The following is a 20,927-nucleotide window of genomic DNA, read 5'->3' on the forward strand; positions in this document are numbered from 1 at the left end:
CTTGGGGGGCAAGTTTCCCCCCTTGGCCGCCGCCCCCCCCATGTAGATGGGATCCCAAGGGCCGGCGCCCCCCCAGGGGGCCTATATATAGTGGGGGGGGAGGGAGGGCAGCAGTACCCTAGCCCCTGGCGCCTCCCTCTCCCTCCCGTGACACCTCTCCCTCCCGCTTGCGCTTGGCGAAGCCCTGCCAGGATCCCCGCTACTTCCACCACCACGCCGTCGTGCTGCTGGATCTCCATCAACCTCTCCTTCCCCTTTGCTGGATCAAGGAGGAGACGTCTTCCCAACCGTACGTGTGTTGAACGCGGAGGTGCCGTCCGTTCGGCGCTCGGTCATCGGTGATTTGGATCACGACGAGTACGACTCCATCAACCCCGTTCACTTGAACGCTTCCGCTCGCGATCTACAAGGGTATGTAGATGCACTCCTTCCCTCTCGTTGCTAGTACACTCCATAGATGGATCTTGGTGATGCGTAGAAAATTTTAAAATTATGCTACGATGCCCAACAGGTGGAGCAGCCTAGTTTAGTTGAGGACTGCGACGCGGCTCCGGAACCGCACGGTGGTGGAGCTCGTCGTGGCTAGGATTGTTGCGCGGCGACCGATGCAACTAGATCTACGTGTCAGGAGAAGGGGGGGTGGGCGAAGAAGGGGCTGGTGACGACAAGGTGGAGTTGAGGACTGCGGCGCGACAAGAGGAAATGGAGATATGGAGGATGGAATGGTGGCGCACGATGGGCTCCTTCCTCCTTGGCTGGCTAGTGGAAGGCTAATCACATTTCAATTCAATTCAGCTTCAAGTAATGTTTTGTTTATGATATTTGCAAAGCTTTAATCATGGACACTCACAGATCCCTCCGTTCCTAAATATACAAGTCTTTTAAGAGATTTCACTAGGAAACTACATACGGAGCAAAATGAGTGAATCCACGTTCTGAAGTATGTCTATATTCATCCGTATGTAGTACCTCTTAAAAGACTTAAATTTGGGATTTCTTTTCTAACATACTATATTCTTTTGGCATATATTCCCCAAAAAGAGCGAATACCTCCATGCGACTGTACAGCAAAACACAGAATGGATGTTTCTCAACAAAAAAAAATGAAAGTAATTGCAAGTTGTACCCTACTAGCACAGAATGAGAAAACACTACCCAAGATACATATCATTTAAAATCCATTAATAACACATCCAAACATAAAGGGTTGATTCTAAACTGTTTGCCACGCCCCTAAGAAATACTCATCACAACAGCCTCGAGCTGGCTGATAAGTCTACTCATCAGTACTCATTAGAATCACGGAAACGAACCGGGGTCTCCAACACATCGGTGACCCGCTGGACCAGCCACGGGAGACGCACCTGAATCCAGTCAATGTTGCAATTATATTCGAGTACATGAACAGCAATATCCTTTAGCACTATGCTCAGCTCTTCAACTCGGTCTGAGACCAGATCCTCCTCGTCAAGCACTAAGCCCAAGGCTTCCTTAAAGCACTTACTCCGATGTAAGAGCTTAATTGCTGAGTTCTTCATGAGTAGGAGGGCTTCCAGGGCGCCCCGTTCCAGCTTGGCCTCCTGAACCATGAGCTGGGGTAACACATCATGCTCGAGCTTTTGGATTTCCAGCGACAAGCCTGCCACAACCGAGAGGGAATCCAGCTCCGGGCATGCCCAGGACCTCGACTCCATGATCAGCGGGCAGAGGAGTGCATACGACTCGCGCGCTATGCGCACCGACTCCAGAGAGACAAGATTCACCTGCATGTCATTGGAGTGGCCCAGCTCATCGGAGCGGGCCTGCAGGTCTTGGATTTGGGCATGGGAGTGGATTTTGTAGAGCATCTTTTCCTTTTGGCGGCAAAGAAGACTGCAGCATAACAGTTGCTGCTACCAGCTGGTACAGCACAAACAGGGGAGGATTTAATGTCAGGAAGAAACCATACAGCACCAAGCTTCTACTTAATTAGTTAGGACAGCAGCATATTTGCATTGTGCGACAGAATAGTTATTAATATGAAGTGAAAGCAATTCAACCATGTATTCTGATAGGCAACTAAACAAAAAGAATGAATACACTCAATCACCCAAAACAGAAAAATAATTAACAGAGGGAATATAATATAATTTGGTTCAAAGTAGATAGAGATCCCATCATTCATTGTATTATTGTGTGAGCAAGAAAATTGCATCTCCAGAATTAATGCCTCACCATCAAAGGAAACAATAAACTAAACAGCTGGGAAATAATTGCTAATAAAAAATTGCATCCCATGTGCAAGGGCATAGTGAGCACAGAAAACCAAACCAGCATTTACAGTCCTCAAGAAGAAGACTAGAGATTGGTTGGCAAAAGATACATCATCATTGGCAAATATTAGTATCACATATAATAAATAAACCCAAACGATAACCAAATACCTATCCAAACAACAGAGCTGGAAAGCAGCACATATGACTAGAACATTAATCAGCAGCTGCAGGTTAAGTGCTGTGCATAAATATTTTAGGATCCCAAAAAATATTGTTACCTATCCAAACAGAGCTAGAACATGAATATGCAACAAATCTACTACGCTCAAACACAGTTGATAAAAAAAAATTAACATTCTGGCATAAACTGAAATCGAACAACATAGCATGAATTCCATCCAAATTAATACCTATCAAGCTAACATGTCCTTTTTCGTTTTCTAGCTTGATATTGTTGATTTTTCGTCCTAATTCGAAATTTCCCCACCAAAAATAGCCCCAATTTTTTTTTGATTTGTTGGCATGATGAAGTTTTGTTGATTTTGATCCATGGATTTGCTTGGTTTCGAGTGGATCTAGCATTTCCCCAAGTTTCCCCATCTTTCATCCACAAAATCCCTCCAATTTTCCCCCGAAATCATCAATTTCCGCCCAAAATCGCGACAGGCAGAGTTGAGAAACCAAAATCTGACCACAACCAAGCAAACCCTAACTAAAATGTCAGATTGATTCCTTATTACGGATAATCGAACCCTAGGTGGTGTTACCAAACAAACCCTAACTAATTAAATCCTATCCTAGTCGAGGTTCCTCATACGAATACTCAAAGCCAAAGCCAGGCAGGATACAAGACGGCGCTGGATCCGAGACCTATGAACCCGCGCCGCGCCTACCAACCACAATCGGAACGAGCAACTCCGGAGGGAGACCACGCTGGCTGGATCCGAGACCTACGAACCAGCGCCTACCAACCAATCGGAACTCCAAGCTGATCGGGATGTACAAGTGCTCACCTCGGGCGGGGCGGGCGTAAGATCTGGAGAGGACGATGTAGGTGATGTGAGATTGAGATTGGGTCGACAGGTTGCGGGGAACGGCGGCGAGGCGATGGAGATGGAGTGCGGGGGAGAGACGGAGGCGGGCGGCTTTTATAGGAGGTAAAAGCACAGAGCCGTGCCTGGCCCGTTTAACCCAGGCCGTGCCCTGCCGGGCCGGGCTGGCCCATTTGGCCAGGTTTGCCAATGAGGCAATAACGATCGATGTTGCGCCCGTGCCTCGACGTGCCTACTCAGGACAAACGGGCCGACGTGCCGACCCATGTAGTGAAGGGGTCGTGCCTGGGCCAAAGAGGCCGGCATGCGTACTTAGCGTGCCTGGCCGGGCCGGACCGTGCTGTGCCTGGCTCGTTGGACCCAGGCTGGGCCGGGCCGGCCAACTTTGCTCGCGCCATCGTTTTCTTGATAGGTTTTTCTATTTTGTTGTGCGATAGTGGGCCGGCGCGATAGTCGGAATCCTTCAGCGAGAGAAATCTTTAGGCTCGTTGAATGCGAGAAATAGCTCCCGCGTTTGAGCAATCCATTGTCAATTGGGTGAAAACGGAGTGGGCTGATTTCTACCATATTTTACCTTCATTTTCATGCCTTTTATCAGACAATTATATTGTCTCAAAAAGCAAATTATTCTAATCTAAGAGGGTGTTTGTTTCCAGGGACTTATTGGTCTAGGGACTTAAAAAAGTCCCTATAAGTCCCATCTAAACCAAATAGGAGGGACTTATAGGGACTTAAAGTGGGCATTTGGGCCTTATGAAATAAGACTCTCAAGGAGAGTCTTATAGGGACTTATAGTTGTAATATGGTCTTTTAGTCCATGTTAAGTCCCAGGAACCAAACAGGTAGGGACTTTTTAGGGACTTGGGACTTATAAGTTAGGACTTAAAAATGTCCTAGGACTTATGAACCAAACAGGGCCTAAGAACCAAAAAATTAGCACTAGTGAAAAAAAAGCCTAAGCTCAATATATTCAAAGAACCAACATTACAAAAAACAACCCAAACAAACAAGAAATCAAAAACAAACATCTGGGGTATCTCCGACAACAACCTTCAGGACAAGGGGATGGCGCGCCGGTGCCGACGTTGCTCCTCTGTAGAGCCGGCAAGACTTTTTATCTTGCGGTCAGGAAGTCAACCACCTATGGACGAACCAACACCCTGGAGCAGTTACCACAGCTGCTTCCAGGGGAAAGGTGACCAAAGGACGCATGGACGACCACAGGTCTTCGATCCAGTGGCGAAGCTATGTTGAGGCCAGGGGACCCACCCACCCAACTTTGGAGAAAAGTGAGAAGATTTTTTGAAGGGCCTAGATGAGAGGAAAATTAGTGTTGTGCCCCCCAGATCTTTGTCATCTACCTTTGCCCCCTAGTGGCTTTTGTCTTGCTCTGCCACTGCTTGGATCCACCATCTTCTATCGAAATAGACTGACAGATCCTCAAGCTTGGACGCCGTCCGGGAGCGAAACTACCTTTCGCTAATTGAGATATGGATATGGGGGAGTATAAATTTGTGTGGAAATGAATAGGAAAGAAGATACTACCATGGGGGCACAAATAAAAAGTGGAAAATCGTTGGAACTCAAAAAACTATTGAACTTCAAAGAAATATAGAATAAAATCCAAAAAGACAATTGCTAAGGTGACTGTAACTATTATGATATATCACAATAATGTATACTATTATGCGTGATTTTTATTTTTGGCAGCATATACAAGTATAAGTTCAAGGACATTTGAGTTAGCCCATGTATCTAGGCTGGTCTACAGTTGGCTATACATGAAAAAACACAATATGCATGTGCAGATATGAAAATTATGTTCCCCAATTTCATTTTCGTTTCCGCTTTTGTTCCCCAAATTAGTTTTCGTCTCATATTTACAATTCGCTTCCATCCTAAGGTAGAACGGGTGCAAATTTTTCGCTTCGTGTTCATCCCCATGTCTGTACAATAGTTCTTCATTTCACGGATAGCCTTCTTTCTTGGGGTGCCGAACTAACGTGCCCGCCCATTCGCATTGCCCAAAGTTGGTAGCGACTCCCCAAAAACATCCGAAAAATACTTGGTGATAAAGTGGGACCGAACTCGCGGCGCATGACTCATGACTGCGTGTCCTAAGACGCAAGAGCTGAATAAATTTTATTAATAATAAGCAGCGCAAACTTGTAAGGAGCAACTCCAGCGGCATAAAATTCCTAAAAATGTCGGGCACGGGAGGGAGCGAACTCGACACATCCTGTCAGTCAACGCTGTTACATAGCCGCCAATGGAAAGCATAATATTGGTGTCTAAATATGCATTGCGGTGCATAATATTGGTGTCTAAATATTTATAGGTGCGCCATTACTAAGTTGACATAGTAATGTCGCACCTTTACAAAGTGCGTCATACCTATGTGTACGACTGGATCACACCTTGGTCAAACTTATTATGGCGCACTTTGCATAGGTTCGCCATTACTATGTCAAACTTAGTAATGGCGCACCTATACAAAGTGCGCCATTACTAACTTTGACCAAGGTTTGACCAAGTCATATATATAGTAATGACGCACTTTGTAAAGGTGCGCCATTACTAAATGCACCCCCTGACCGCCTTTTCAGTTTAAAATAAAAATAAAAGAAAATGATGGAAATGTCAAAAAAATAAAAGAAAATAAGTTTCCTATGTGATATGTTGTCTAGTTGTTGGGAAAATTTACAAATATGAATTTCGACTTTATTTGCAAAATCTCTCTGCAATTTAGTAAAATGGGCATAACTTTTGCATATGAACTCGGATTAAAAAGTTTTTTATATGAAAAATCATCTACTCGAAAAGTTACATCCGAATTCAACTGGGGGAACCCCGTTGAAGATTTTTAGAATCCCCAAAAACCTAACAGAATAAAAGATACGGGGCTTTTAAGATCTAGAGGGTTTAGGGCGTGTCAGGAGAAGGGGGAGGTGGGCGGAGAAAGGGCTGGTGACGGCAAGGTGGAGCAGCCTAGTTTAGTTGAGGACTGCAGCGCGGCTCCTGGACAGCACGGTGGTGGAGCTCGTCGTGGCTAGGGTTGTTGCGCGGCGACCGGCGCAACTAGATCTGCGTGTCAGGAGAAGGGGCAGGTGGGCGGAGAAGGGGCTGGTGACGGCAAGGTGGAGCAGCCTAGTTTAGTTGAGGACTGCGGCGTGGCTCCCGGACCGCACGGTGGTGGAGCTCGTCATGGCTAGGGTTGTTGCGCGGTGACCGATGCAACTAGATCTGCGTGTCAGGAGAAGGGGGAGGTGGGCGGAGAAGGGGCTGGTGACGGCAAGGTGGAGCAGCCTAGTTTAGTTGAGAACTGCGGCGCGGCTCCCGGACCGCACGGTGGAGGATCTCGTCGTGGCTAGGGTTGTTGTGCGGCGACCGACGCAACTAGATCTGCGTGTCAGGAGAAGGGGGAGGTGGGCGGAGAAGGAGCTGGTGACGGCAAGGTGGAGCAGCCTAGTTTAGTTGAGGACTGCGGCGCGGCTCCCGAACCGCACGGTGGAGGAGCTCGTCGTGGCTAGGGTTGTTGTGCGGCGACCGACGCAACTAGATCTGCGTGTCAGGAGAAGGGGCTGGTGACGGCAAGGTGGTGTTGGAAATATGCCCTAGAGGCAATAATAAAATGGTTATTATTATATTTCTTTGTTCATGATAATTGTCTATTGTTCATGCTATAATTGTGTTATCCGGAAATCGTATACATGTGTGAATACATAGACCACAACATGTCCCTAGTAAGCCTCTAGTTGACTAGCTCGTTGATCAACAGATAGTCATGGTTTCCTGACTATGGACATTGGATGTCATTGATAACGGGATCACATCATTAGGAGAATGATGTGATGGACAAGACCCAATCCTAAGCATAGCACAAAGATCGTGTAGTTCGTTTGCAAGAGCTTTTCCAATGTCAAGTATCTTTTCCTTAGACCATGAGATCGTGTAACTCCCGGATGCCGTAGGAGTGCTTTGGGTGTACCAAACGTCACAACGTAACTAGGTGACTATAAAGATACACTACAGGTATCTCTGAAAGTGTCTGTTGGGTTGACATGGATCGAGACTGGGATTTGTCACTCCGTATGACGGAGAGGTATCTCTGGGCCCACTCGGTAATGCATCATCATAATGAGCTCAAAGTGACCAAGTGGTTGGTCACGGGATCATGCATTACGGTACGAGTAAAGTGACTTGCCGGTAACGAGATTGAACGAGGTATTGGGATACCGACGATCGAATCTCGGGCAAGTAACGTACCGATTGACAAAGGGAATTGAATACGGGATTGATTGAATCCTCGACATCGTGGTTCATCCGATGAGATCATCGTGGAACATGTGGGAGCCAACATGGGTATCCAGATCCCGCTGTTGGTTATTGACCGGAGAGTCGTCTCGGTCATGTCTGCATGTCTCCCGAACCCGTAGGGTCTACACACTTAAGGTTCGGTGACGCTAGGGTTGTAGAGATACTAGTATGCGGAAACCCGAAAGTTGTTCAGAGTCCCGAATGAGATCCGGGACATCAGGAGGAGTTCCGGAATGGTCTGGAGGTGAAGAATTATATATAGGAAGTCCAGTTTCGGCCACCGGGAAAGTTTCGGGGGTTATCGGTATTGTATCGGGACCACCGGAAGGGTCCCGGGGGTCCACCGGGTGGGGCCACCTATCCCGGAGGGCCCCATGGGCTGAAGTGGGAGGGGAACTAGCCCCTGGTGGGCTGGTGCGCCCCCCATGGGCCTCCCCCTGCGCCTAGGGTTGGAAACCCTGGGGGTGGGGGGCGCCCCACCTGGCTTGGGGGGCAAGTTTCCCCCCTTGGCCGCCGCCCCCCATGTAGATGGGATCCCCAGGGCCGGCGCCCCCCCAGGGGGCCTATATATAGTGGGGGGAGGGAGGGCAGCAGTACCCTAGCCCCTGGCGCCTCCCTCTCCCTCCCGTGACACCTCTCCCTCCCGCTTGCGCTTGGCGAAGCCCTGCCGGGATCCCCGCTACTTCCACCACCACGCCGTCGTGCTGCTGGATCTCCATCAACCTCTCCTTCCCCCTTGCTGGATCAAGAAGGAGGAGACGTCTTCCCAACCGTACGTGTGTTGAATGCGGAGGTGTCGTCCGTTCGGCGCTCGGTCATCGGTGATTTGGATCACGACGAGTACGACTCCATCAACCCCGTTCACTTGAACGCTTCCGCTCGCGATCTACAAGGGTATGTAGATGCACTCCTTCCCTCTCGTTGCTAGTACACTCCATAGATGGATCTTGGTGATGCGTAGAAAGTTTTAAAATTCTTCTACAATCCCCAACAGTGGCATCATGAGCCAGGTTTATGCGTAGTTACTATGCACGAGTAGAACAGAAAGCAGTTGTGGGCATAGATCATGTCAATTTACTTGCCGCTACTAGTCTTATCTTGATTCGGCGGCATCGTGGGATGAAGCGGCCCGGACCGACCTTACACGTACGCTTACGTGAGACATGTTCCACCGACTGACATGCACTAGTTGCATAAGGTGGCTAGCGGGTGTCTGTCTCTCCCACTTTAGCGGATTCGATGAAAAGGGTCCTTATGAAGGGTTAATAGTAATTGGCATATCACGTTGTGGTTTTACGTAGGTAAGAAACGTTCTTGCTAGAAACCTATAGAAGCCACGTAAAAACATGCAACAACAATTAGAGGACGTCTAACTTGTTTTTGCAGCAAGTGTCATGTGATGTGATATGGCCAGAAGATGTTATGAATGATATATGTGATGTATGAGATTGATCATGTTCTTGTAATAGGAATCACGACTTGCATGTCGATGAGTATGACAACCGGCAGGAGCCATAGGAGTTGTCTTTATTTTTTGTATGACATGCGTTTCATTGAATAACGCCATGTAAATTACTTTACTTTATTGCTAAACACGTTAGCCATAGAAGTAGAAGTAATCGTTGGCGTGACAACTTCATGAAGACACGATGATGGAGATCATGGTGTCATGCCGGTGACGAAGATGATCATGGCGCCCCGAAGATGGAGATCAAAAGGAGCAAAATGATATTGGTCATATCATGTCACTACTTGATTCCATGTGATGTTTATCATGTTTTACTTCTTATTTGCTTAGTACGACGGTAGTAAATAAGATGATCCCTTATAATAATTTCAAGAAAGTGTTCCCCCTAACTATGCACCGTTGCGAAGGTTCGTTGTTTCGAAGCACCACGTGATGATCGGGTGTGATAGATTCTAACGTTCGCATACAACGGGTGTTGACGAGCCTAGCATGTACAGACATGGCCTCGGAACACACGCAATACACTTAGGTTGACTTGACGAGCCTAGCATGTACAGACATGGCCTCGGAACACGGAAGACCGAAAGGTCGAGCATGAGTCGTATAGAAGATACGATCAACATGAAGATGTTCACCAATGTTTGACTAGTCCGTCTCACGTGATGATCGGACACGGCCTAGTTGACTCGGATCATGTTTCACTTAGATGACTGGAGGGATGTCTATCTGAGTGGGAGTTCATTGAATAATTTTATTAGATGAACTTAATTATCATGAACTTAGTCTAAAATCTTTACAATATGTCTTGTAGATCAAATGGCCCACGTTGCCCTCAACTTCAACGCGTTCCTAGAGAAAACCAAGCTGAAAGATGATGGCAACAACTATACGGACTGGGTCCGGAACCTGAGGATCATCCTCATAGCTGCCAAGAAAGATTATGTCCTAGAAGCACCGCTAGGTGACGCACCCATCCCAGAGAACCAAGACGTTATGAACGCTTGGCAGTCACGTGCTGATGATTACTCCCTCGTTCAGTGCGGCATGCTTTACAGCTTAGAACCGGGGCTCCAAAAGCGTTTTGAGCAACACGGAGCATATGAGATGTTCGAAGAGCTGAAAATGGTTTTCCAAGCTCATGCCCGGGTCGAGAGATATGAAGTCTCCGACAAGTTCTTCAGTTGTAAGATGGAGGAAAACAGTTCTGTCAGTGAGCACATACTCAAAATGTCTGGGTTGCACAACCGCTTGACTCAGCTGGGAGTTAATCTCCCGGATGACGCGGTCATTGACAGCATCCTTCAGTCGCTTCCACCGAGCTACAAGAGCTTTGTGATGAACTTCAATATGCAGGGGATGGAAAAAACCATTCCTGAGGTATATTCAATGTTGAAATCAGCGGAGGTAGAAATCAGAAAGGAACATCAAGTGTTGATGGTGAATAAAACCACTAAGTTCAAGAAAGGCAAGGGTAAGAAGAACTTCAAGAAGGACGGCAAGGGAGTTGCCGCGCCCGGTAAGCCAGTTGCCGGGAAGAAGCCAAAGAATGGACCCAAGCCTGAGACTGAGTGCTTTTATTGCAAGGGAAGTGGTCACTGGAAGCGGAACTGCCCCAAGTACTTAGCGGACAAGAAGGCCGGCAACACCAAAGGTATATGTGATATACATGTAATTGATGTGTACCTTACCCGTACTCGTAGTAGCTCCTGGGTATTTGATACCGGTGCGGTTGCTCATATTTGTAACTCAAAACAGGAGCTGCGGAATAAGCGGAGACTGGCGAAGGACGAGGTGACGATGCGCGTCGGGAATGGTTCCAAGGTCGATGTGATCGCCGTCGGCACGCTACCTCTACATTTACCTACGGGATTAGTTTTAAACCTCAATAATTGTTATTTAGTGCCAGCTTTGAGCATGAACATTGTATCTGGATCTCGTTTAATGCGAGATGGCTATGTAGGAGATATGCCCTAGAGGCAATAATAAATGTTATTGATTATCTCCTTGTTCATAATTATGTTTATGTTCCATGCTATAACTGCTGTGGTTCCCGAGCCCGTATATCCATAAAGGCTCTGGGGAGAACCCATATGCACGTGTGGAATAATAAACGGTAAAATGTATTCCTAGTCGTGCCTCTAAGACTAGCTCAAGTGTTGCATGATGATTATGTTTTCCCAATCATGGGCATGTCTATGCCAAGCAACTTTGAGGGCACAATGTCAGGAATGACATTTGTGTTGAATCGACCCGAATTGATGTTATGCTATGAGATTCATTCGTCACAAGTTTATTGGTACATAACACAGAGATGGTTAACGTTTGCATGATTCCTTAGACCATGAGAGTATCGAGTTTCTTCATGCTTGCTTCATGAACTTTGGGGTTTGTTAAACGTCATCCGTAAATGGGTGGCTATTACGGCGGCTTACGGGTTCATGGAAAAGTGTGTCAAGTAACTTGATAGCTCAAGATTGGGATTTGCTCCTCCGACGATGGAGAGATATCTCTGGGCCCTCTCGGTGTTACGGTATCCATCATCGTCTGGCCAGACACTTTGTGATTTGATCACGGGGATGCCGGAATACGATAACGAGAAAAGAGAACAATACCGGTAACGAGGTAACTAGCATAGTGGACAAGTTGTTGATCCACGGGAATGCCAACATGTCTCACCTCGGGTATTTGTAACATATCGCGAAGCAACAGGAATAGCACACGGCAACTGGAGGTTCACTCGAATATTTATTCGTGTGGGTATAGGGGTCAATATGGGTGTCCACGGCTCCGATGTTGATCATTGATCGGAAGGGGTTCCGGGTCATGTCTATACTTCACCGAACCTATAGGGTCACACGCTTAAGGGTCATCTATCTGCTGAATACTAGACAGGGAGTCTGAGAGAAAATCACCGAAAAAGTTTCGGACACCGAAAAGTTTCGGACAGCGGAATCGTACCGCAGAGAGAGGTCATCGGATAAGTTTCGATGATACCGAAAAGTTGTTTCGGGATACACCATTAAGTCAAATTGGTTTCGGCACATGCCTGATAATTCTTGGAGGATGCCAGAATCATTCTGGAAGCTTTTTGGAATTTTCTGAGATAAAAACCGGAAATGTTCCGGAGCTGCCGGAGCCACTTCAGATGCGTTTCGCAGATGAAAATCACTAAAACCGGAATTGTTTCGGAACGCGTTGGAAATCATTTTAGTGGGTACTGGAAATGTTCTTAGCCCACATAAATATTTTCAGTTCGATCAGACGCTGAAAAATGTCGTCGTGAATAGTGAAAATCAGCTTTATGGTTACTTTATGGAAAGCCACCTTTTGGGGCTTTGCTCCAAAAGATCTTGGGGATGACATGGATGGATAGGAGCCATTTTTTGGGCCCCTCATGGGGGTGTGGCCGTCCACATGGGGTATCCCCCCTTGGGGACCCTCTTGTTCCTTGGTTTCACTCCTAGGTCCTTGTGGAAGGACTTCATTCATGTGCATTTTGGGTTTTTTGTGAAACTACCCTACCCCCTTGGGATTTCCTATAAATAGAGGTGGAGGGGCAGCCCTCCACACTCATCCCTTGCTCTCATACACATGCCATGCATTATCTGGCTTCTTCTCTCCCTCCCACGAAAAGAGTTTCGTAGAGCCGTAAGGCTGTCTGGGTTCCGGCAGGAACTAGTTCTGGACGGCGAAGCCCTGCCGGATAGATGACATCGTATGTGTGCAACTCTGTAGAGAGATCGTAGTTTCGGTCTTAGTTCGTGAGTGCCTCCCGAAGGGCTGTCCGTGTGACCGTCCGAGTTTCGAAGGTCCTCCCGAAGGGCTGTCCGAGTGACCGTTCGAGTTTCGAAGGTCCTCCCGAAGGGCTGTCCGCGACACCGTCCGGGGGGGCTGTTCGACCGCCTCCCGGAGGGCTGTCTGAGGAGCAGATGAGGGTATACATCCTCGCGGTTGGGAGGTTGTAAATCCTAGCTGCGGGGATCTGCACCGCCGATCGTCATCGACTCTACTTCCCGCTGCGCTACGAGTCGGTAACGAAAAAGATCAAACCATGTATGCAGTCTCCATAGTGGTCCTGGGCTGGTGCGTAGGTCGGAAAATTTTTGTTTTTTGTCGCGTTCCCCTACAGGCTACTCATTTAAATCCGAGAATAATGGTTGTTCTATTTATATGAGAGATATGTTTTATGGTCATGCCCCGCTGGTCAATGGTTTATTCTTAATGAATCTCGAACGTGATGTTACACATATTCATAGTGTGAATACCAAAAGATGTAAAGTTGATAACGATAGTGCCACATACTTGTGGCACTGCCGCCTTGGTCACATTGGTGTCAAGCGCATGAAGAAGCTCCATGCGGATGGACTTTTGGAGTCTCTTGATTACGAATCATTTGACACGTGCGAACCATGCCTCATGGGTAAGATGACCAAGACTCCGTTCTCCGGAACAATGGAGCGAGCAACCAACTTGTTGGAAATCATACATACTGATGTGTGCGGTCCAATGAGTGCTGAGGCTTGCGGTGGCTATTGTTATGTTCTCACTCTCACTGATGACTTGAGTAGATATGGGTATGTCTACCTAATGAAACACAAGTGCGAGACCTTTGAAAAGTTCAAGGAATTTCAAAGTGAGGTTGAGAATCAACGTGACAGAAAGATAAAGTTCTTACGATCAGATCGTGGGGGAGAATATTTAAGTCACGAATTTGGTACGCACTTAAGGAAATGTGGAATCGTTTCACAACTCACGCCGCCTGGAACACCTCAGCGTAACGGTGTGTCCGAACGTCGTAATCACACTCTATTGGATATGGTGCGATCTATGATGTCTCTTACGGATCTACCACTCTCATTTTGGGGCTATGCTTTAGAGACTGCCGCATTCACTTTAAATAGGGCTCCGTCGAAATCCGTTGAGACGACACCGTATGAATTATGGTTTGGAAAGAAACCTAAGCTGTCGTTTCTAAAAGTTTGGGGATGCGATGCTTATGTCAAGAAACTTCAACCTGAAAAGCTCGAACCCAAGTCGGAGAAATGCGTCTTCATAGGATACCCTAAGGAAACCATTGGGTATACCTTCTACCTCAGATCCGAAGGCAAGATCTTTGTTGCCAAGAACGGGTCCTTTCTGGAGAAAGAGTTTCTCTCGAAAGAAGTAAGTGGGAGGAAAGTGGAACTTGATGAAGTACTACCTCTTGAACCGGAAAGTAGCGCAGCTCAGGAAAATGTTCCTGTGGTGCCTGCACTGACTAGAGAGGAAGTTAATGATGATGATCATGAAGCTTCAGATCAAGTTACTGCTGAACTTCGTAGGTCCACCAGGACACGTTCCGCACCAGAGTGGTACGGCAACCCTGTCATGGAAATCATGTTGTTAGACAACGGTGAACCTTCGAACTATGAAGAAGCGATGGCGGGCCCGGATTCCAACAAATGGCTTGAAGCCATGCAATCCGAGATAGGATCCATGTATGAAAACGAAGTATGGACTTTGACTGACTTGCCCGATGATCGGCGAGCCATAGAAAATAAATGGATCTTTAAGAAGAAGACGGACGCGGATGGTAATGTTACCATCTATAAGGCTCGACTTGTCGCTAAGGGTTATCGACAAGTTCAAGGGGTTGACTACAATGAGACTTTCTCACCCGTAGCGAAGCTGAAGTCCGTCCGAATCATGTTAGCAATTGCCGCATTCTATGATTATGAGATATGGCAAATGGACGTCAAAACGGCATTCCTTAACGGCTTTCTTAAGGAAGAATTGTATATGATGCAGCCGGAAGGTTTTGTCGATCCTAAGAATGCTAACAAGGTATGCAAGCTCCAGCGCTCCATCTATGGGCTGGTGCAAGCATCTCGGAGTTGGAACATTCGATTTGATGAGATGATCAAAGCATTTGGGTTTACACAGACTTATGGAGAAGCCTGTGTTTACAAGAAAGTGAGTGGGAGCTCTGCAGCATTTCTCTTATTATATGTGAATGACATACTATTGATGGGAAATGATATAGAATTCTTGGAAAGTATAAAGGCCTATTTGAACAAGTGTTTTTCAATGAAGGACCTTGGAGAAGTTGCTTATATATTAGGCATCAAGATCTATAGAGATAGATCAAGACGCCTCATTGGTCTTTCACAGAGTACATACCTTGACAAGATATTGAAGAAGTTCAATATGGATCAGTCCAAGAAGGGGTTCTTGCCTGTATTGCAAGGTGTGCAATTGAGCACGGCTCAATGCCCGACCACGGCAGAAGATAGAGAAAAGATGAGTGTCGTGCCCTATGCCTCAGCCATAGGGTCTATTATGTATGCCATGCTGTGTACAAGACCGGATGTAAACCTTGTCGTAAGTTTGGTAGGAAGGTACCAAAGTAATCCCGACATGGAACACTGGACAGCGGTCAAGAATATCCTGAAGTACCTGAAAAGGACTAAGGATATGTTTCTCGTTTATGAAGGTGACGAAGAGCTCGTCATAAAGGGTTACGTCGATGCTAGCTTCGACACAGATCTGGATGACTCTAAGTCACAAACCGGATACGTGTATATTTTGAATGGTGGGGCAGTAAGCTGGTGCAGTTGCAAGCAAAGCGTCGTGGCGGGATCTACATGTGAAGCGGAGTACATGGCTGCCTCAGAGGCAGCACAAGAAGCAGTCTGGATGAAGGAGTTCATTACCGACCTAGGGGTGATTCCCAATGCGTCGGGCCCGATGACTCTCTTCTGTGATAACACTGGAGCTATTGCCCTTGCCAAGGAGCCCAGGTTTCACAGGAAGACCACGCATATCAAGCGTCGCTTCAACTCCATTCGTGAAAGTGTTCAAAATGGAGACATAGATATTTGTAAAGTACATACGGACCTGAATGTAGCAGATCCGTTGACTAAACCTCTCCCTAGAGCAAAACATGATCAACACCAGAACTCTATGGGTGTTCGATTCATCACAATGTAACTAGATTATTGACTCTAGTGCAAGTGGGAGACTGTTGGAAATATGCCCTAGAGGCAATAATAAAATGGTTATTATTATATTTCTTTGTTCATGATAATTGTCTATTGTTCATGCTATAATTGTGTTATCCGGAAATCGTAATACATGTGTGAATACATAGACCACAACATGTCCCTAGTAAGCCTCTAGTTGACTAGCTCGTTGATCAACAGATAGTCATGGTTTCCTGACTATGGACATTGGATGTCATTGATAACGGGATCACATCATTAGGAGAATGATGTGATAGACAAGACCCAATCCTAAGCATAGCACAAAGATCGTGTAGTTCGTTTGCTAGAGCTTTTCCAATGTCAAGTATCTTTTCCTTAGACCATGAGATCGTGTAACTCCCGGATGCCGCGGCCCAAACCCCCCCCCCCTGGCAGGCCTCCCCCCCCAATGTCAAGCAGGCCTCCCCCCCCACTGGACCCGCGGCCCAAACCCCCCCCCCCCCTGGCCCAAGCTGGGCCGCCACCCGCGCCCCGCGCCCCGGCCCAGCCCACTCTCCCCCTCGCCCCTTCCCTGTTCCCCCGACCGGGGGCGGAACAGTGGCCGTCCCCGCCGCACCCCCTTGCCGGCGACGGGGAGGATAAGGGCGCCAGCACCCCCGCCTCCTCGGGCCTCTCTCCCACTCGCCCCCGCTCTCCCTCGGCCTCTGCGCCTTCTCCCCCGCCAGATCCCCCTCCCTCTCCCCTCCGTTCCCCTCTGCCTGAGAGCGCTTGCCGCCGTTCACCGTAGTTCCCGCGGCCACCGTGCTCAGATCGCCCCGACGACGTGCCCGAGCGACTCCCCGCCGTCGACTACACCGACTGCGCCATCGGGAACGAGCCGAGCGTCACTGCATCGACCTCCCCGAGCTCGTCTTCCCCGCACGTCCGCCGTCGATCATCGCCGACTCCGGCTACCCCGCGCCCTCCCCGAGCTCGCTGCCACCCCCTACGGCTCCACTGTGAGCTCCTCTACCTCCTCCCCCTCTCCGCTAGCTCGCCCGCGCTCCGTAGCTGCTCCCCCACGCGCGCCCGAACGCCGCGCCGCGGAGCTCGCCGCCGGCGGGTCTCCGGTGACCAAATGGTCACGGGCTCAAGCCCACAGCGCTCCCTACCGCACGTAGAAGCTCCCCAGCCCCTCCGCTTGCTCGACCGCCTGCCGTAGCCATGTCCCCGTCGAGCACCCGTGCGCGCCGCCGCCTCCGCCGCTCGCCGGCGCCGATTCCGGCCGAGTCCGGCGAAGCCCCGGCCACCCCTGGATGCGGCGCTGCGAACTCTTTCGAATGGGCCTAGCCCCGTTCCTCCCCGAGCCCCGTAGCGCGATTCCGGCCAACTCCGGCGAGGGACCGCCGTGGTTTTGGTCGCCGGAGTTGCGCCGGCGCCGGCCGCCGACGTGGCTGGCCTGGCCCACCCCCAGTGACCCTGCCAGTGGCCCCCACGGGCCCCAGTTGACTGGGTTGACCCAGTCAACTGCTGACTGGGCAGGCCCAGTCACTGACATGCGGGCCCCGCCGCAAAAATTAAAAAAAGAAAAGAAAAGAAAATGTTTTATAAATAAAAATAATTAGTTTAATTAATCTCTCACTGACAGGTGGGCCCAGTAGTTAATTAACTAAAAAACTAATTAGTTAATCCTCTGTTAACCCACTGTCTATGACAGGTGGGTCCCCCTTGTCAGTTTGACCAGTCAACCCGGACTGTTGACCGCTGATGTCACTCCTACGTCATGCTGACGTCATATCCCTTTTCTGTTAATTAAATAATTCCAGAAATTCAAATAAACTTTGAAAATTCATATCTTTTAAACCGTAACTCGGATGAAAATGTTTTCTATATGAAAGTTGCTCAGAACGACGAGACGAATCCGAATACGCAGTCCGTTCATCCACCACACCTCCCTAACCTATCGAACTAGCAACTTTCCCCCTCCGGTCCGTCTGTCCGAAAACGCGAAACATCGGGAATACCTCCCGGATGTTCCCCCCCTTCCCCGGTACCACCTACTGTCGCGTTAGGACACCCCTAGCACCGCTCATTGTCATGTCACGCATCGTCATGCTTGTGTTTGCATTGTATTTACTGTTTCTTCCCCCTCTTCTCTCCGGTAGACTACGAGACCGACACTGCTGCTGCCCAGTTCGACTACGGAGTCGACGACCCCTCCTACTTGCCAGAGCAACCAGGCAAGCCCCCCCTTGATCACCAGATATCGCCTACTCTACTCTCTACTACTTGCATTAGAGTAGTGTAGCATGTTACTACTTTCGATATCCTATCCTGATGCATAGCCTATCCTTGCTACTACTGTTGTTACCTTTACCTGCAATCCTACATGCTTAGTCTAGGATGCTAGATTTCCATCAGTGGCCCTACATTCTTGTCCGTCTGCTGTGCTATACTATCGGGCCGTGATCACCTGGGCGGTGAACACGGGCATATACTTATATACTATACACATGATACATGTGATGACTAAAGTCGGGTCGGCTCGTAGGAGTACCCGCAAGTGGATCTTTGTGGCGGAGCGACATGGCAGGTTGAGACCGCCTAGGTGAGAGGTGGGCCTGGCCCTGGTCGGCGTTCGCGGATACTTAACACGCTTAACGAGATCTTGGTATTTGATCTGAGTCTGGCCATTTGGTCTATACGCACTAACCATCTACGTGGGAGTAGTTATGGGTATCCCGACGTCGTGGTATCAGCCGAAGCTCTTTTGACGTCAGCGACTGAGTGGCGCGCGCCGGATTGGACTGGAACGCCACTAGGCTAGGTCTGCTTCCGGCCGCGTACGCAACGTGCAGGTGTGCATAGGGCGATGGGCCCAGACCCCTGCGCGCATAGGTTTAGACCGACGTGCTGGCCTCTCGGTTGAGCCTAGGTGGGGCTGCGACGTGTTGATCTTACGAGGCCGGGCATGGCCCAGAAAAGTGTGTCCGGCCAAATGGGATCGAGCATGTTGGGTTATGTGGTGCACCCCTGCAGGGAAGTCTATCTATTCGAATAGCCGTGTCCCTCGGTAAAAGGACGACCCGGAGTTGTACCTTGAGCTTATGACAACTAGAACTGGATACTGAGTAAAATACACCCTTCCAAGTGCCAGATACAACCCGGTGATCGCTCTCTAACAGGGCGACGAGGAGGGGATCGCTGGGTAGGATTATGCTATGCGATGCTACTTGGAGGACTTCAATCTACTCTCTCCTATATGCTGCAAGATGGAGATGCCCAGAAGCGTAGTCTTCGACAGGACTAGCTATCCCCCTCTTATTCCGGCATTCTGCAGTTCAGTCCACTGATATGTCCCTTTACACATATAACCATGCATATGTAGTGTAGCTCCTTGCTTGCGAGTACTTTGGATGAGTACTCACGGTTGCTTTTCTCCCTCTTTTCCCCTTTCTATACCGGATTGTCGCAATCAGATGCTGGAGTTCAGGAGCCAGACGCCACCGTCGACGACGACACCTACGACACTGGAGGTGCCTACTACTACGTGCAGGCCGCTGACGACGACCAGGAGTAGTTAGGAGGTCCCAGGCAGGAGGCCTTGCCTTTTCGATCGTTGCTACTTTTGTGCTAGCCTTCTTAAGGCAAACTTGTTTAACTTATGTCTGTACTCAGATATTGTTGCTTCCGCTGACTCGTCTATGATCGAGCACTTGTATTCGAGCCCTCGAGGCCCCTGGCTTGTATTATAATGCTTGTATGACTTATTTATGTTTTAGAGTTGTGTTGTGATATCTTCCCGTGAGTCCCTGATCTTGGTCGTACACATTTGCGTGCATGATTAGTGTACGGTCAAATCGGGGGCGTCACAAGTTGGTATCAGAGCCGACTGCCTGTAGGAACCCCCTTCCACACTCCTTGGCCGAAGTCGAGTCTAGTCATTGCAAAACTTTTACTAACATGGCTGTGCGGCTTACGGGCCCACGTCGCCATTGGGTGGTACTAGGATCTTTTACTCCCCGACCTTTACTCTGGGACTCTGAGCTCTCTTCTATTCGGGTTAAACGAGTTTACTAACTCTAACACTAGGATCCCGTGACCGCGTTCACCCCTAAGATGGATAAGCCATAGTTGTTTCTTAGAATAGTATTTTGGACAATTCACACACTGTCATTTGACTCCTTTGAAACGTCTTTGCTTTCAGATGGAACCCACGAGGCAGGTTGTTCGCCACACGATGGCCGTTGGTGCCTCGGGATCACCTGCGGTGCTAGCTGAGCTGATGACCTATCTGGGTTATCGCTGGCACCCTGAGTACACCGTCTACGAGGAGTTCCAGGACTTTAACCAGGAGCAGTACCGTGCCATCGTCCACCTCTACTCTCGGGAGTACGACTCCACCACTATGCTGCACACAGCACATGGTGTTGGTGTGACCATCAATATGGCTGTCCACGATGCAGCCTATGCTGCTCTGACACGTCTTCGTGGAGAGTATCGGGAGTTGGACACCTCCCCCTTCAGGCACATTGCTATCGCCTCTGATATTGGTGCGGAGGGATACTACACTGCTGCCTACTCCACTGTCACCCGGGAGCCCTTCTACCATCAGCACCTGGTTCTGCATGCTGATGGGCTGGATCGAGCTAACCGAGCTCTTTGCCACGAGATGTACAACACCCGTCAGCACCTTTACCGTGCTCTGACGCTGCTGCACCCCTTTGTCCGATCTAGACAGGTACCGCGTGCTGCGATCTACCCAGCCAGGACCGTGATGCCCCACGGTGTTGGTTGGCCAGAGGTGGGAGGCTACTCTCCCGCACTTGGTTCTCTTCTGCCACCTGAGCGTCGGGCTCTACACCTGAGTATCCGCGGCCCCCAGCCTGCTGAC

The 20,927-nt window shown here is 48.9% G+C and overlaps 1 long non-coding RNA gene across 1 annotated transcript; it reads right to left on the bottom strand.

Moving 5' to 3' along the window:
- Window positions 1-1,141: 1,141 nt before the first annotated feature.
- On the bottom strand, window positions 1,142-3,396 carry LOC141021168 (uncharacterized). Its single transcript, XR_012181206.1, has 2 exons — window positions 3,269-3,396; window positions 1,142-1,899 (listed from the first exon to the last, which is right to left on the bottom strand). It is a non-coding gene; the product is annotated as an uncharacterized lncRNA (long non-coding RNA).
- Between the last annotated feature and the right edge of the window lie 17,531 nt (window positions 3,397-20,927).

Source organism: Aegilops tauschii, chromosome 4, assembly GCF_002575655.3.
Source record: "Aegilops tauschii subsp. strangulata cultivar AL8/78 chromosome 4, Aet v6.0, whole genome shotgun sequence".
NCBI classification, from domain to species: domain Eukaryota; kingdom Viridiplantae; phylum Streptophyta; class Magnoliopsida; order Poales; family Poaceae; genus Aegilops; species Aegilops tauschii.